Raw genomic sequence first — 18,459 nt, 5'->3', positions numbered from 1 at the left:
GACACTGAATTAACGAAAGAGAGAAATAATAAGGTAGAAAGAAGAAAAAGAAGAAAGAAAAGAAGAAAATTGGAAGAAAATAATAGCAATCTACTCCTTTGACCTCTATTCAGGAGCAGTAAGTAGCGGGCTTTTTTTAATATTTTTCTTTACGCCTTTGAACTGTCTTAGCTGTAAAAAAAAGAAGTAAAAACAGAGTAGACTTCGCAGGGTGAGAAGGATAAGAAGCAGATACAGAAGAACGAGAGGGGGATAAAAAGGAGTTTGCAGGTTAATGAAGGATGGGAACTGAGACAAGAGGCGAGAGGAGAAGCAAGAACCAAGGAGAGGAGTCAAGAAGGAAGGAAGGAGGAGAGAGGAAGAGCACCACAGGGTATTTCTTTCACCTGAGATGTTTGTAAATGAGTCTCACAAGTTCGCTGAGTCTTAGGTTCAAGGAGAGAGACGAGACTTGGGTCACTGATAACATTGTAGCGAAGGAAAGAATCAAATGGAAATGAGAGTAAAAAAAAGAATAGTTCGTGTATTCAAGGAAGGGGGTTGGTTAAATAAGAGAAGATGGCGCCACTATAAACACCTGCGTGCGCCAATACGGGCTGGGGCCGACTACCATCCAGGCCCCTCAAGCAAGCCTCCTGGCGCTATAGACGTAGACGTAAAAAATAAATAAATAAATAAATAAAATAAAAAGCTGTATACTGCCTTTTTTTAACAGCTAAGGAGACAGCTCAAGGGCAACAAAAAACAGCGTAAAAAAAAAGCCCGCTAATCGCTGTTCCCACAAAGACAAAAGTAATTAGTGGGCAAAAGAGAGGTCAATTTCGGGAGGAGAGTTGTCTTGATATATTCGATTGTTTGTCTCGTAGCTACACTTATCTTTTTTGTTGTTTTTGTTGTTGTTGTTGTTGTTGCTAGTGGATTGCTTACTCTGTCTAGTCTCGTACGCATTTCATTTTCTTGTTTTCTGTCTATTTCCTTTCTTTCTTTCTTTCTTTCTCTCATTCTTTCTTTGTGTACGTGACAGTAAAAGAAAATTACAAACACACTGAAGAATATTTCGTTTTTCAACCTTTATATTTTCCTTTTATTGTTTCTTTCTTTCCTTCTTTCTTTCTTTCTCTCATTCTTTCTTTGTGTTCGTGACAGGAAAGGAAAATTAGACAGAGGCATAATCCGTTTTTCAAGTATTTTTTTCCTTACTTTTTCCCGTTTCCTCCTCTCCCCACCACGCCCCTTCTAAGCATCATCGCCCCGCCTTTCATTTCCTCCCCTCTCCCCTCTCTCTTCCCTCCCCTGCCTTCCTGACCCATCCCATAACGCCTCTTCACTCCCTTGCCTTCCTGACCCATCCCATAACGCCCCGCCCCGCCCCGCCTTTCCTCCCCTCTCCCCTCTTCTCTCCCCTGCCTTCCTGCCCCATCCCATAACGACCCGCCCCGCTCCGCCTTTCCTCCCCTCTCCCTACTTCTCTCTTCCCTCCCCTGCCTTCCTGACCCATCCCATAACGACCCGCCCCGCCCCGCCTTTCCTCCCCTCTCCCCTCTTCTCTCTCTCCACTGCCTTCCTGACCCATCCGTAACGCCCCGCCCCGCTCCGCCTTTCCTCCCCTCTCCCCACGTCGCACTCTCCACTGCCTTCCTGACCCATCCGTAACGCCCCGCCCCGCTCCGCCTTTCCTCCCCTCTCCCCACTTCTCTCTCTCCACTGCCTTCCTGCCCCGCCCCATCCCATAACACCCCGCCAAATAGCACCCCATCCAGCCCCACCCCTCCCCATAACTCCCCGCCCTTTCCTATCCTTTCCTCTCCCACCTCCAGCATTCCTAAACTATCCTTCTCCTCACATTGTATTTTCCGGGTTTCTGGCTCGTAACTATTCCAAAAAGCATCGATAATTAAGAGTTTGAACGATAACTTTAATTGAATATCGGTGTTTTTGTTCGGGGTACGATAGTTTTGTGTCTGATGGTAATTTTTGACGCTACCGACATTCACATCAGTCAAAGGTCAAATGCGTTCTCGTGGGTGTATTTTTAGCGTTCATGGTGTACAGAAGCCTTGCCAAACTATCCCCAGAGTCAATAAAAACTGCCTACCCCTGGAAAGGCTCACAACTCTTATTCCGAAAGCCTTGTCAAATGTGTGTGTGTGTGTGTGTGTGTGTGTGTGTGTTCGACGAAAGTTTAATAATATGAGTTTGGAGCCGAGGAATGCGATGTTTTGAGTACGATAGTTCGGTTACGTTGAACCCGCCCACCCCTCAACCCGCCCCGCCCATATCATTTGCACGGAAGGAAGGAAGGAAGGAAGGGTTAGGGAGGGGAAGGGAAAGGAAGGGAAGGGCATGAGCATTAAGTTCTGTCGCATTCTCTCACGTTTTTACACACACACACACACACACACACACACACACACACACAGTAGAGGGTTAGAGAAGGGATGAAAGAGAGAGAGGCGAAGAAGATGGGAAAGAAAGATGCGAGAAAAGATAGGAGGAAGAAGTAGAGAGAGAGAGAGAGAGAGAGAGAGAGAGAGTAGCGGCTGTAGGGGTCTGGTAACGCTGGGAACGGCCGACCGACCACCTGACGCAGACCAACCCAATACGGGACTCCTGAAACGGTATATATAGAGAGACGAGAGGAGAGGATCGAAGGCTGTTATATAGGCGATCACGGGGCGTCTGGAAAGAAAATATATGTGCCGGACGTTAAACTTACACCAACAGAAAGGGAAGGAAAGTAGATACATAGAAATAAATGATGGATAGAACTTTAAAGCCTAGCCAAAGTAAGAACAACAGAAAAGAGAAGATAGATAGATAGATGGAAATTTAGGCCCCATCCCAAAACAATGATGAACAGAAAAGGGGAGAAATGTAGATAGATAGATATAGAGAGAGATGGGACTTTAGACCCCACCCCAAAACTATGATGGACAGAAAAGGGAAGAAATGTAGATAGATAGATAGAGATAAATATAGGCAAAACTAAGATTTTCAAAAAGGGAAGGAAATTCAGACTGACAGATAGAGAAAGCCAAAAAGAAAAATCACGGTATATCTAAAAAAAAAAAAAAAAATTTGCTCAGCGCCAAAGAAAAAAAAAGGTAGATAACAATAGATAGAAACTAGAAAGAAAAGAAGGTAGACAAACAGACAGACACAAGTAGATAAATAAATAGACAGAGAAGCAGGAAAAAAAAACATAAAAAAATCCAGTTACGACACAAGACAATGTTTAAAAAGTCACGTTCTTGAGAGGATATTTCAAACGTTCACAACAACGCACAAAAAAGGAGGAAAGAAAGGAAGGTCCACAAAGAGACAGACATGAGTAGATAGATAAATAGACATAGAAATAGGAAAAAAAACGTTAAAAAATCCAGTTACGAAACGAGACAATGTTTAAAAAGTCACGTTCTTGAGAGGATATTTCAAACGTTCACAACAACGTCACAAAAAAAGAGGAAAGAAAGGAAGGTACACAATGAGACAGACATGAGTAGATAGATAAATAGACATAGAAATAGGGAAAAAAACGTTAAAAAATCCAGTTACGAAACGAGACAATGTTTAAAAAGTCACGTTCTTGAGAGGATATTTCAAACGTTCACAACAACGCACAAAAGAAGGGGAAAGAAAGGAAGGTCCACAAAGAGACAGACACAAGTAGATAGATAAATAGAAAGAGAAACAGGAAAAAAACATCTTCTTTTTCTTCCTCTTCTTCTTCTTCTTAGTCTTCTTCTTCGTCTTCTTCTTCCTCTTCATCATTCTACGTGTTTGAATAGCCTCTCGTAGAAGTTGCCTGGATTTTCGTTCCCTCTAGGTGAGTTTATATCAAGAAACTTTGGTAATACTCATCCTTTGGTACAACTAGGAAAACTGTGGGTCCTGCGGCCACACAAAGGAAGGTCGATAAATAAATAAGCCGCTTTTGAAATCTAGAAAAAAAATGTGAACTGGGGAAATGAGAATGGAAGCTTAGTGGAATTGCTCCTCTTGTAATCCTTATGAAAACCATCTGTCCCTAAGCCAATGTTCTCAGACGCTCCCGGCTCCTACAACACCTATTTCTTTTTTTTTTTTTTTACAGCAACTTCTACGAGAGGCTTTTCAAACATGCAAAATAATGAAGAAAAAGACAAACGCGAAGACGAAGATGAAGAAGAGGTAGAAAAAGAAGAAGACGAAGAAGAAGAAGAAGAAGGGGAAGACAGAGAGGAAGAAGAAGGAAAGAAGGCGAAGACAAGGGCAACAAAAAGAGTGCAGAGAAAAAAAAAAAAAGCCCGCTACTCACCGCTCCCATAATAGCGAAAAGTAAAGAATGGCCAAAAGACAGGTCAATTTCGGGTGTTTACCTCACGTTCAGGGTGCAGAATTAAGCCTTGTCGAACTATCGCTAGACTCATAAAACTACCCATGGAAATACTCACAACCTCTAACAGCTATTTCCAACGGCCATAAAAAAGAGTAGTCGGATTATCATGAGTGTTTTTTTCGATTTCATGGTGCAGAACCCTTGTCGAACTATCACTAGACTCATATAACTACCCATGGAAATACTCACAACCTCTAACAGCTATTTCCAACGGCCATAAAAAAGAGTAGTCGGATTATCATGAGTGTTTTTTTCGCTCTCATGGTGCAGAATTAAGCCTTGTCGAACTATCACTAGACTCATGAAACTACCCATGGAAATACCCACAACCTCTAACAGCTATTTCCAACGGCCATAAAGAAGTGTAGTCGGATTATCATTAGTGTTTTTTTCGATTTCATGGTGCAGAATTAAGCCTTGTCGAACTATCACAAGACTCATATAACTACCCATGGAAATACTCACAACCTCTACCAACTATTTCCAACGGCCATAAAAAAGAGTAGTCGGATTATCATGAGTGTTTTTTTCGCTCTCATGATGCAGAACCCTTGTCGAACTATCAGTAGACTCATAAAACTGCCCTTGGAAATACTAATAAGGGGCTCTTACACTGGGCAAATTTTCCGTGGATCTTCAGTCAAACCACGATTCCCGCTGGCGTGGTTCTCATATTTCCGTGGTTTTCTGACGTGTCCACGATCTTCCAAAGCTACGGTAGATTTCCCCGAAGGATGACGGTATTGCTCACCATCACCATCAGCAGCAATAACAAGAAACAAATAAGAATCACGCCAGCGGAAATCATGGTTTGACTGAAGATCCACGGAAAATTTGCCCAGTGTAATAATCCCTTCTAACACAACCTCTATGGAAGCCTTGTCATATATGGGTGTGTAAGCTCCGGAACGTTTAAGAACATGACATAAAAGGAAAGGTTAGTAATATTGATCCATCCTGTTGTAGACTCAAGGATAACTGTGAATCCTTCTTTTTGTAAGCGTTGAAACTGTATCCTTCCGTCCTGATGGTTAAAGAAGGAGAGCCTGGTCACGTAACTTCCTATTCCGTCAACAAACTAGGAAAACGCTTCTCTACAGGACTAGGAAAGCTGATAGTCCTTCTTAAGATAGGAGTTAGTACACCATCCTTCCCTCCTTGTGTAACCAAAGAAGGGAAGTCTAGTTATGTATCCTACTGTCCCATCAATAAACAAACTAGGAAAACGCTTCTATACAGGACTAGGAAAACTGATAGGCCTTCTTAAGATAGGCGTTAGTACACCATCCTTCCTTCCTTGTATAACCAAAGAAGGGAAGTCTAGTTATGTATCCTACTGTCCCATCAATAAACAAACAAGGAAAACGCTTCTATAGGGGACTAGGAAAACTGATAGGCCTTCTTAAGATAGGCGTTAGTATACCATCCTTCCTCTCGTGTCCAGTCCAGTCCAGTATGGTCGTCGGGGTTTTTGGCTTTGTAACGACTCACGACTTGGGCTGTTTCTTCTTGTTTTCATATTACTGTTTCTTGTTGTCCAATCGAATGCTTAAGCTGGTTGATCCTCTTTTTCTTTTAGTGTTTTTGACCTTTTTTTCACTATTGTATTATAAATCTTGTAACTAAATAGAGAAAGTCAAGTTATCATTCTCCTCTATCAATCATCATTAGGAACACGCTACTATATATATGCCTCTATGATAACTACGAGGCCTTGAGGATGATAGGATATAGACCTAACCTCCTTCCCTTATGTCTGAAGAAGAAAAGCCTAGTCACGTATGATCCTCTTCCATCAATAAACTTCAGGAACACTCTACTATACAGGACTCTAGGATAACTACGAGGCCTTGAGGATGATAGGATATAGACCTAACCTCCTTCCCTTATGTCTGAAGAAGAAAAGCCTAGTCACGTATGATCCTCTTCCATCAATAAACATTAGGAACACTCTACTATATACAGGACTATAGGATAACTATGAGTCCTTCCGCATGATAGGATGTAGACCTAACCTCCTTCCCTTATGTCTGAAGAAGAAAAGCCTAGTCACGTATGATCCTCTTCCATCAATAAATTTTAGGAACACTCTACTATACAGGACTCTAGGATAAGTACGGGTCCTTCCGCATGATAGGATGTAGAACTAACCTCCTTCCCTTATGACTGAAGAAGAAAAGCCTAGTCACGTATGATCCTCTTCCATCAATAAACTTTAGGAACACTCTACTATACAGGACTCTAGGATAACTACGAGGCCTTCCGCATGATAGGATGTAGACCTAACCTCCTTCCCTTATGTCTGAAGAAGAAAAGCCTAGTCACGTATGATCCTCTTCCATCAATAAACTTTAGGAACACTCTACTATACAGGACTCTAGGATAACTACGAGTCCTTCCGCATGATAGGATGTAGACCTAACCTCCTTCCCTTATGACTGAAGAAGCCTAGTCACGTATGATCCTCTTCCATCAATAAACATTAGGAACACTATACAGGACTTTAGGATAACTACGAGTCCTTCCGCATGATAGGATGTAGAACTAACCTCCTCTCCTTATGTCTGAAGAAGGAAGGCTTGTCACATTACCATCAACTACTTATAAACTTTAGGAAAACGTTGCATAATAGGACTCTAGAGAAAAATGCGAGTCCTTCATTTGATACATAGGCTTAGGAAAGTAGCCATCCATCCTTCCTTATAACTAAAAAAGGGAAAGTTTACTCACATTATACCATCCACTTCTAATTATTAACTTTGTGGAACCGCTACCTTATAGGACTCTACGAAAACTCCTTCTTTAGATAGGCTCAGAACTCTATCCTTCGGTCCTAATGGCTAAAATAGGAAAGGTTAGTCATGTGTTTTTCTTCTCTTCTTCTCTTCTTGGTAAACTTCAGGAAAACGCCACATTAGAGGACGGCGTAGAGGGACATCCGAAGCGCTGCAATCGACACGCCTGTTTTCGTTCAGCCCTGACGCAGAGGGGGAAAGGGTTGAGGAACTTAGCGGGCGGAAGGAGACGGGACAGGTGCAGCCGCGGACACGAGGGGAGGGGGGTGGGGGGGGGACAGACAGACAGAGAGAGAGAGAGAGAGAGAGAGAGAGAGAGAGAGAGAGAGAGAGAGAGACTGACTCACTGACTACGACGCAGGATTTAAAAAGGAAGGAGCTTGTGTGTGCGTGCGTGTGTGTGTGTGTGTGTGTGTGTGTGTGTGTGTGTGTGTAATGCCCTTCCCAACATGTTACCTGAGCCGACGCACCTGTGAAATAATTGATTAGTAAATTTATTCGCCTCATGGTTTGGAGCTGAAGGTGTGTGTGTGTGTGTAAAGGTCTTCTTTATCTGTAGGTTGACATTTACTCTCTCTCTCTCTCTCTCTCTCTCTCTCTCTCTCTCTCTCTCTCTATCCTCGGGTGAGTGAGACAGCTGGTTGGTCGAATTGAATGACTGTAAGGTTGCGGATATCCGGAGTGACAGAACCGGATGTCACACACACACACACACACACACACACACACACACACACACACACAGAGGCTCTTTCGTTTTTAAATCCTACGTCATCTTCTCTCTCTCTCTCTCTCTCTCTCTCTCTCTCTCTCTCTCTCTCTCTCTCTCTCTCTCTCAATCACGCGTTAACCATTACCACCACCAACTTCACCACCAGAAAGAGAGAGAGAGAGAGAGAGAGGAAGCCATGACTCATTAACGTTAAAAGTCGAGTGTTTTGGACCATTAATTGAAACCACTTGATAAAAAAAAATTACCTCAGAATTCTTCCCTCCAGGTCAGCGGGTGTACGGGAACGGCGAGAGAGAGAGAGAGAGAGAGAGAGAGAGAGAGAGAGAGAGAGAGAGAATGGAAGAAGTGGAAAGGGAAAGGAGAGGAAAAACAGAGAGAGAGAGAGAGAGGAAGGGAGGGAAGGAGGAGAGGAGGAGTAGGGGAGGGAGTAGGAGAGGTTAAAGAGTGTACATAGAGAGGGAGTGAGGAGTGGAGGGAGGGAGTACAATGTAGAGAGAGATAGGGAGTGAATAGGGAAAAGAGTAATGAAGAATATCCAGAGAGAGAGAGAGAGAGGGAGTGAGTGAGGAAGGGAATTGGAGGAGGAGAGGATAAAGAGTGTACATAGAGAGGGAGTGAGGAGGAGTGGAGGGAAGGAGTGAACTATAGAAAGAGATATAGTAAATAGGAGTAGAAGTGAAGAATATCCAGAAAGAGGGAGTTAACTAGTTCAGGAAAGTATGATATAGAGCGTGTACACATACCTCTACTACTACTACTACTACTACTACTACTACTACTACTACTACTACTGCTATGTGAATGAGTGTTAGGTTCCCCGGGGAGAGTGGGAGAGGCTACGATGAGAGATTACATGCCATCAGCCTTATCGCCCAAGCCCCCGTATCGCCTCCAAGTCCAGGCCGCTGATAAGACTGTGTTATCATCCCGGTGCGTAGACGAAGCGACCGCCCGCTGACTGCACGTACCTAAGGAATTCCTCGTCCTCCGCATCGCCTTCGGTTGTGGGTGAAACTGCACTGGATGACTTACCAGCGAAGGAGAATAGAGAATGATGAGCGAAAGAGGGAAAATGGAAGAGAGAGAGGGAAGGAAGGATGGAAAGGGGAAGAAGGAGAAAGGTAAATGATGAGCGAAAAGGGGAAAAAGAGAAAGAAGGAAGGAAAGATGGAAAGGGGAAGAAGAAAGAGGGGATAACTAGCGAAAGGAATAGGGAGAAAGATAGGAGAGAAAGTGAAGGGAAAATAGAGACACCGACGAAGGAGGAAACAGAATGATAGTGAAAAAGGGGAAAGGAAGAAGAGAAAAAGGGGAAAGAAAGGGAGGAAAGAGAGATGGAAAGGGGAAGGAGAAAAGTAAATGCTAAGCCAAAAAAAAAAGGGAAAAAAATAAGGAAAAGAAGGAAAGGAAGGGAGGAAGGAAAAATGGAAAGGGGAAGAAAGAGATGAAAAGAAAATGATAAGCGAAAAAGGGAAAAAGAAGAAGAGAAAAAGGGAAAGAAAGGGAGGAAGGAAAGATGGAAAGGGGAAGGAGGAGGAGAAAAGTAAATGCTTAAGCTAAAAAAAAAGGAAAAAAATAATAATGAATAGAGGGAAAGAAAGGGAGGAAGGAAAAATGGAAAGGTTAAGAAAAGGATGAAAAGAAAATGCTACGTTAAAAAAAAGGAAAAAAATAATAATGAATAGAGGGAAAGAAAGGGAGGAAGGAAAAATGGAAAGGGGAAGGAGGAGGAGAAAAGTAAATGCTACGTTAAAAAAAGGAAAAAAATAATGAATAGAGTCAAATAGAAAGTCAAACAAACTTGCGGGATGGTTTGGTTCGTGCACTTGCGGAGCCGTTGTGTTGGGCCGACGAAGTGCCGCTATGCCTTGAGGAAACTGCTAATGGGAGGAGGCTCGGGCGGGCTCGTTAGGCAGCCTTGAGGGCCTTGGGGTAAACTACACGAGCATTCCTTTCTTTACTTCGTGTACTTACCGTGAAAGCCAGAGGAGGAAACGGATAAGTCAGGCACAAGGGGAGGATTTGTAATGAGGAGAAAAATAAGAGTCATATATGGGCCGCTTTCACAGTCACTTTGTTTGTTTTGATCGTTACCAATGGCGGCGATCGACGCTATAGTTTTCCACGTGAAACTGGCCTATGGGGTAGTGGCGGCTGCAGAGGAAGCGAGAGGTGTTGAGAGTGTGTGGCAAGGTGCGGGGCTAGGCTAACCCCGCAGCCGCCATTACCCCAACGGCCAGTTTTACGTGGAAATACTATAGCAGCGATAACAGCCATTGGTAACGATCAAAACAAACAAAATTACTGTGAAAGTGACCCTATATAGTTTTCAACATTCCGGCACCCAAGCTCACATATTTGACAGGTGTTCGCAGGAGTTTATGGCATTTCCAGGGGTAGTTCAATGACCCTGGTGGTAGTTTGACCCTTCTTCTGTACCATGAACCTAAGAAAGCACTCATTAGAACCCGATTGATACCCTTTTTGACCTTTGGAAATAGTTGATGTGAGGGTGGAAGCGTATAGGGTACAGTTGTGTGGCGTAGGTTTGTTTATATACGAGGATTTGTACTTCCCTATTTAGCGTGAAAACAGAAATTGACAAATGAACCCGACCCGACTGATGCCCTTTTTGACCTTTGAAAATAGTTGTTATGAGGGGTGGAAGCGTGTAGGGTACAGTTGTGTGGCGTAGGTTTGTTTATATACAAGGATCCGTACTTCCCTATTTAGCGTGAAATGGGGGTCAGCCACAAGAGGGGGCAGGGGGGGGGGGACACTAATAGACCACAACCGTTTGGCGTAGGCTTGTTGACGAGCTCCTGCAGACTACATAAGCAAGTCCCTGGTATGAGCGGCGTGCCTAGGCCCCCGCAGCGTTCCCTTTCCCTGTGACGTCATGGCCTTCGCTCCCCGCCAACACCCTTGTGAAGGTGAAGGGCCGGGGAGCAGGTGAGGAGTGCCGGAGAGCGCTGGACTACTTAGCGCCGGGGAGGTGGACCGTTGACTTGAGTGGGCAGGTGGAATGGGTGGGTTGACGGTCAGCAGGTGGAATGGGTGGGGTGACGGCGGGCAGGTGGAATAGGTGGGGTGACGATCAGCAGGTGGAATGGGTGGGGTGACGGTGGGCAGGTGGAATGGGTGGGGTGACGGAAGTTTAGGGTGGTACTCTCAAACGCTTCCTTCTGTCATGTCTTCTATGATCAAAGGCTGGAAAGGAGATTAATCGGCTTCTATGAGTGTTTTTTTTCACGTTCATAGTATAGAATAAGGGTCAATTTTCCACCAGGGTCTTTAAAGTACTACCTCTGGAAATACCCAAAACTCCTACGAATCCTTGTCGAATGTGTTTAAAGTACTACCTCTGGAAATGCCCCAAACTCCTATGAATCCTTGTCGAATGTGTTTAAAGTACTACCTCTGGAAATACCCAAAACTCCTACGAATCCTTGTCGAATGTGTTTAAAGTACTACCTCTGGAAATGCCCCAAACTCCTATGAATCCTTGTCGAATGTGTTTAAAGTACCTCTGGAAATGCCCAAAACTCCTATGAATCCTTGTCGAATGTATTTAAAGTACCTCTGGAAATGCTCAAAACTCCTACGAATCCTTGTCGAATGTGTTTAAAGTACCTCTGGAAATGCCCAAAACTCCTACGGATCCTTGTCGAATGTGTTTAAAGTACCTCTGGAAATGCCCAAAACTTCTACGGATCCTTGTCGAATGTGTTTAAAGTACCTCTGGAAATGCCCAAAACTTCTACGAATCCTTGTCGAATGTGTGTGTGTGTGTGATTGAAGACCGAATGTTTAAGAAAATGACCTTATTAGTCTCAACGCGGAATACAGCGCGCTAACATGATACAGTATAATCAATTCCTTCCTTCTAGACATTGCAACAGGAACCGAGTGAACGTACACGTGTCCCTATCTTGTCTGTGCCCGTTCCTCTTTCTCTTATCAGTCTATCCATCTGTCAGTCTGTCTGTATGCCTATCCATCTGTCTGTCTGTTGTAGGCCAGTTTTCTCAGACGTTTTCGGCTCTCACAACACAAAATAAATTAGCCGGGTTCCCACGAGAGTCCAGAAGCCTTGTCAAACTATCATGAGGCTCATAAAACTACCCATGGAAATACTACGCAAACCTCTACCAGTCTTAACAATCATGGGGCTCATAAATCTACCCATGGAAATACTAAGCAAACCTCTACCAGTCTTAACAATCATGGGGCTCATAAATCTACCCATGTAAATACTAAGCAAACCTCTTCCAAAGCCTTAACAAATATGGTGAATATAGGCCTATAGAGACATGCCTAATGAAGTCTGTATCTCTCGTCTTGTTTGTTATCCAGGAAGAGATGGGGAGATGTTTGTTGGTATAACTGTAACCTCGCGTGACTGAGGGCCAGTTTCACAGTTCCCCATGATGGGTTAGTAAGCTCCCAAACCAATACCAGAGCCTTCGAAATTTCCTTGTATAGTGTCTGGTGGTTATATTTAAGTTCACATATTTGATGAAACTACAGGAAAAGTCGTGTGTTTAGTGTAGCATCATTTTGGATTGTATGGGATTCTAGAGTTTGGTTCGGGCTGTTACGAAAACACTGTGTTGGACTGTGAAATCGGCTCTGAGATATTACTTACAGGTGTCTGAAGAAGACTAACAATTTTAACGATAAATATAGATGAATCTCGTTATTGGGGACCAGAAGACAGTTTTGGGGTCGGAAGTCGGTAAATATAACAGGCTGAGTACACCAATCTGGCAACGTTGGTGCCTCAAAGTATAGGCTTGGCTGTATGTATGTAGGTATCCACTGGGGGGAGAGAGAGGGAGGGTAGTGGAAGAAATGAAGGAAGAAAAATATGTAAAAAAACAAAAATGAGAGATTATAAATTAATTATCTATTTCAAAAGCGCCATATTCCATTTCGGAGCAAAGGCACACATATTTGACAAGGCTTTCGTAGGCGTTTGGGGCATTTCCAGGGGTAGTTTAATGACCCTGGTGGTAGATTAACCCTTCTTCTGTACCCTGAACCTATAGAAACACTCATTAGAACCCGACTGAACACTTTTTTGGCCTTTGAAAATAGTTGATTTGAGAGGCGGAAGTGTCGTCGATAAAAAGAATCTCTGTATTGCAGGATATTTATTTAAGGATGAGGAGAGCGAGTTTACCCTTGACTACCTCCAGTGCCAATATAAGTTAATAAATACAAGAAATACGATAATGATAAATAAGTTAATATATCGTGTGTGTGGTGGTGGTGGGCCTCGTATAAAGGATCGGGAGGGGGAGAGAGGGGGAAGGGAGGGATTGGAGGGACCCGCTTGACCCCCTCACATTCCAGTCCGCGCCCGAGCCTCCGGGGGCCGCGGGTACAGACTCGTCCTCGGCCCCATGACTCGCTGGGGTGGCACTGTGGCAACCCTGGGAGGACGGGGTGGGAGCAGCGTTACCATATCATCGTACTCAGAACATAGAAATTATCAGTCTCAGACCCCAAAAAACTGTCGTACCCGCACACATAACGATATCCAATTCAAGTTATTGTTAAAAACGTTAATTATCGATGGTTTGGGTGATAGTTATGCGTCAGCAGGAGCAGGGATGCCACGATATCGTACTCACCGAACTAGATTTTCCTATTTCTAACGCATAATGACTCCGAAAAACCCTCTATAATTAACACTTTTCGCAATAAATATAAATAGGTATCGTTAGTTTTGTGGGTGGGACATTTTTTTTTAGCCTGAAATCGGGAAAAATGAGAAGCTGAGAACGACAGTCTGGCAACGTTGGTCAGGAGCCGGAAAATATGATGTGCCGAGTACGATAGTTTGGTAACGCTGACTCTAGGGTGCTCGCCGCGCCGCCCCGTGACAAAATTGTAAATATGGGAGATGAATGTGGGTCGTGGCAACCGCTCTCTTCCCCTCCGCCGCCTCCCAGCTTCCCGTGTGCATCCTAATAACTTCCGATGGTTGTCTCTCTCTCTCTCTCTCTCTCTCTCTCTCTCTCTCTCTCTCTCTCTCTCTCTCTCACAAATGAAGTGCCAGTATTGATATCATTCTTTAATTATTTGTTATTTAATATTTTTTCCCCCAATGCTTATGTTTTCCTCCAGCCTGCTCCTAACATAACCTTACCTAACCTAATCTAACCATGTCTAACCTAATCCTAATCTCTCTCTCTCTCTCTCTCTCTCTCTCTCTCTCTCTCTCTCTCTCTCTCTCTCTCTCTCTCTCCACCTACGTTTCTCCTCATTCTCCATCTTCCCGCGACCACGCCATAATCTTAACTACGACGTCATGTATCTCCGATTTCCGATATTTCTTTCCTCCGTAATACACCTGTGCTTCACCTGTCTACCTCAACCCGACACACAGACAGCATGGCCAGAGGAAGGAAAGGCTCAGTAATGACATGGCTTTCCGATCCGTCCCCCCATTAGTGTGTTTTAGTCGCAGGATGGTTACAAAGTTGGCCACCATCTCGCCCCAACCAGCCAGCCTGAGACTTGGCCAGCGGCGGCGGCGGTATCATGGCCGCGCCCCAGCCGGCCAGCCTGTCACCAAGCCCAGCCAGCCGCCACTTCACAGCCTCTCATCCCAAGCCAAAGCGTCCTTACTCCCTGAATCGCGACCTACCGAGCAATTTAGGATCTCATCTGACAATGGATACAATTCACATGACTGAAGTGGCATGTTTTACGTTCATACATAGAGCGGCAACGTGCAGGTGTACTGGCGGAGGGGCGAGCCGGCGGGAGTGTTGCCAGAGTGCCTAACATTCCAACTACCGCCACCGCCGACACAGGACTAGGAATGGCAGCCTGGTCATGAACAACGTAAAGGATATGTTTTCAGGCCACGGTAGTCATGATAGAGGGTCGAGTGTTCATGCGGGGGGCTGGATTCTGGGAGGAAAAATGGGTGGAATATGAGGTTTGGTCGCCGCGCCACCTGGTTGAGCGCGCCAACATTCTGCCGCAGTGTCACACCCACTTCGTTCAGACCCCTTGGCTTGGATCTGGCTTCGGCCGGCGCGGTGTGAATTCTCTTTAAGTAAATCTTGTTGTGCGAGTTTATCCCCGCCAATAAAAACCTTCACGGCTCACTGCGATGCATGTACACTCCTCTCCCTCACTCCTCCGCTCCCTCGTGTGCTTCCTATGTCAGCCACGAGGGCGAACTTCACTCATCAGGGTTCCTTATCTGTGACTCACCCAGTGAATCGTGAATGTGTTAAGCAGCAGCGTGATAACCTAGATACCCGGCCCCCAAGACAGCTAGCTCCCTGACCGGTCACCCGACAGAGGACAGTTGCTACTCAAGAAAATATCAACTGCGGCAGAATGTATTTCCCCCGGTGGGTCAAGTCAAGCATACCACCACCTCCACCGCCGCCCTACTGCAGAACCGGGGCTGAGAACTGCAGTATTGATTGGCCCAGCTGACTCAGGACCCCGAGATGCAGCGCCAACGTGCATGCGCTTCAGGCAACACGGAAAGGCCGGGAAAGGCAAGGCAAGGGAAGGGAAGCAAGGGAGGCGGCCGGCTATAGAGCATCGAAGCCAGCACAGTTACGGACGGGGCGAGAGTAGGATGGCTGGCTGACTGCAGGATAGTCTGGCATGCAGCTGCGTCATACCAGTACTTACGTCGAGCAGTCATCTCGACGTTATGCATCTAGGGCCGACCAAAGCACAAGCAGGCAGCCCCAGTCCTTGCCGGGGTCTGCTGAGTCGCCATATCGCTAACGGGGCAAATAATGTGACCGTGAGAACCAATGCTGCAGGAATCAATAACCTCACGTTCTTCCTCCTTCTGCTCCTCCTCCCCCTTGCAACAGCCCGCCGCCGTGTGTCCTGAAGCCTGTTACCGGCGATAGAGATAAGGTTGAGCTATTATCAGCGGCATGACCCACATACAGCGAGTGGAGGCTACGTGTTGGATGGGGTGATGGCGGCACAGCGTGAGAAGCGGCAACGATTTATACAACCAACATTTAGCATGCCAACCCGTCTGACTTCCCCGCGCATTGGATAGAATTCGAAGTGGTTTTACTCGCCCTCTGTGTGTGTGTGTGTGTGTCGCCGGCAAGACCCTGGGATGGATGAGTCAGTTTCGTTGAGTTAGCTGAACGTGCAATTTCCGGCGCTAGGAAGTGCGTCTGAACCATGACTCTCTCTCTCTCTCTCTCTTTCTCTCTCTCTCTTTGCATGTGGGTTTGAGATGTTAGGGTGTAAAGGGGTGGAGAGAGAGGGACTGAGGACTCGTAGTGGGCGAAGGTGGAGGAGGAGGTGGAGAGTGGGAGTAGCTACGTGGAAAGGTGAGGGTGTGGGAGTGGACTCTGAGAGGGGTTTGAAGTGGATGGGTGTGGAGGGTATGACGTGGGTGGGGGTTAGGGTGTAGGAGTGGGCGGCGAGAGGGGTTTGAAGTGGATGGGTGTGGAGTGGATGAAGGTGGAGGGAATGAGGTGGGTGGGGGTTAGGATGTAAGAGTGGGCGGCGAGAGGGCTTTGAAGTGGATGGGTGTGGAGTGGATGAAGGTGGAGGGTATGAGGTGGGTGGGGGTTAGGGTGTAAGAGTGGGCGGCGAGAGGGCTTTGAAGTGGCTGGGTGTGGAGTGGGTGGGCGGTGGATGATGGTGGTGGAGGGTATGGCGTGGGCGGGGGTGAGGGTGTTGCCAGACCATTAGTATAGTTGACCTTGTGTTCACGTGGTCGCCCGTCAGCCTTGGTACGCACACACACACACACAATGCACCTGTAGGCTACACGTCATTCGGAAATGCTTTGGAGAAAACTTGAAACCTTCATATTTGTGTTGTGTGTGTGTGTGTGTGGATGACTCACCATAAACATATTTAATTTCTTTTTCCTCGAGTACATGACGCCACCACCACCACCACCAGTAATAAAAGTAATAATAACCATCGTCATCATTAGCAACCCGCATTCCCCACACAGGCAGGCAGCGAGTAGGGGATTCAAAAGGCAATGTGAATGATGTAGCCTTTCTGAGGAGAGTTCGAGGGATCCCATGAACTCACTCGTCCCTTACACTCGACTCAACGGCAAGCGCATGAAAGAGTTAGGTCGATTTTATAAGATACTTTCGCTTCTCACATCAGCTATTTCTAAAGGTCAAAGAGGGGGTCAATCGGATTCTAATGAGTGTTTCTGCAGGGTCACGGTACAGAAGAAGGGTCACACTACCACCAGGGTCATAAAGCTGCTACTAGAAATGCTCACAACTCCTACGAAAGGCTTGTAAAATATGTGTTCTTGGGCGGCCAAATGTCTTATGATATGACCCTGAATGTCAACATGTATTTCTTAACGCGAAGATAATGCAACAGCGGCAGCAACAGCAACGACAGGGAGGATGAGAGGAGGGATAGTTATAATCCACGGAGTTGCGTCAGTAAAATTAATCAGGGTTATGAAACCGCCCAATCACGTGTTTCCCGTGTGTCCTGAGCCCTGGGCCTTGTCGGAGCCGCTGTGCACAGGTAGCGTGAGCAGGACTACTATAGGACAACCCCCTCGGACGAAACCTCAATGAACCAAGCGAGTATAGATTTTTTCCCCTTACACAAGTATCACCATTTTTCGAACTATCTAATCCTAACCAAATAACGTAGTACCCTGACAAAAGCCTAACTACTATAGGACAACCCCCTCGGACGAAACCTCAATGAACCAAGCGAGTATATAGTTTTTTTTCCCTTCCATAAGTATCACCATTTTTCGAACTATCTAATCCTGACCAAATAACGTACATACAATGAGCAGGACTACTATAGGACAACCCCCATGAACGAAACCTCAATGAACCAAGTGAGTATATAGTTTTTTTCCCTTCCATAAGTATCACCATTTTTCGAACTATCTAATCCTGACCAAATAACGTACATACAATGAGCAGGACTACTATAGGACAACCCCCTCGGACGAAACCTCAATGAACCAAGCGAGTATATAGTTTTTTTCCCTTCCATAAGTATCACCATTTTTCGAACTATCTAATCCTGACCAAATAACGTACATACAATGAGCAGGACTACTATAGGACAACCCCCATGAACGAAACCTCAATGAACCAAGCGAGTATATAATTTTTTCCCTTCCATAAGTATCACCAATTTTTTAACTATCTAAGCCTAACCAAATAACTTAGTACCCTGATAATAGCCAAACTTAATGGGCAGGACTACTATAGAACAACCCCCTTGAACGAAATCTCAATGAACCAAGCGAGTTATAGAATCTTCCCCTTACACAAATATCACAATTTTTCGAGCTATTCAATCCTAACCAAACAGCGTAGTCTAACAAAACGTAACTTCATGCATAGGTGTAGTGGGGAGGACTACTCTAATATAACCAACCCCCATGGTCGAAATCTCCCCCTTCCATATGTATCACCAATTTTCAACGTATAAACCCAGCCAAGTAACATAACCTGACAATAGCCTTACTAAATCACTGACATATCGCCATTGTCACCATATCAGTGGTGTCTAATATATCCATTTGC

The sequence above is a fragment of the Eriocheir sinensis genome, chromosome 67 (genome assembly GCF_024679095.1).
Source record: "Eriocheir sinensis breed Jianghai 21 chromosome 67, ASM2467909v1, whole genome shotgun sequence".
Taxonomy (NCBI): Eukaryota; Metazoa; Arthropoda; class Malacostraca; order Decapoda; family Varunidae; genus Eriocheir; species Eriocheir sinensis.
This window is presented reverse-complemented; position numbering follows the sequence as displayed.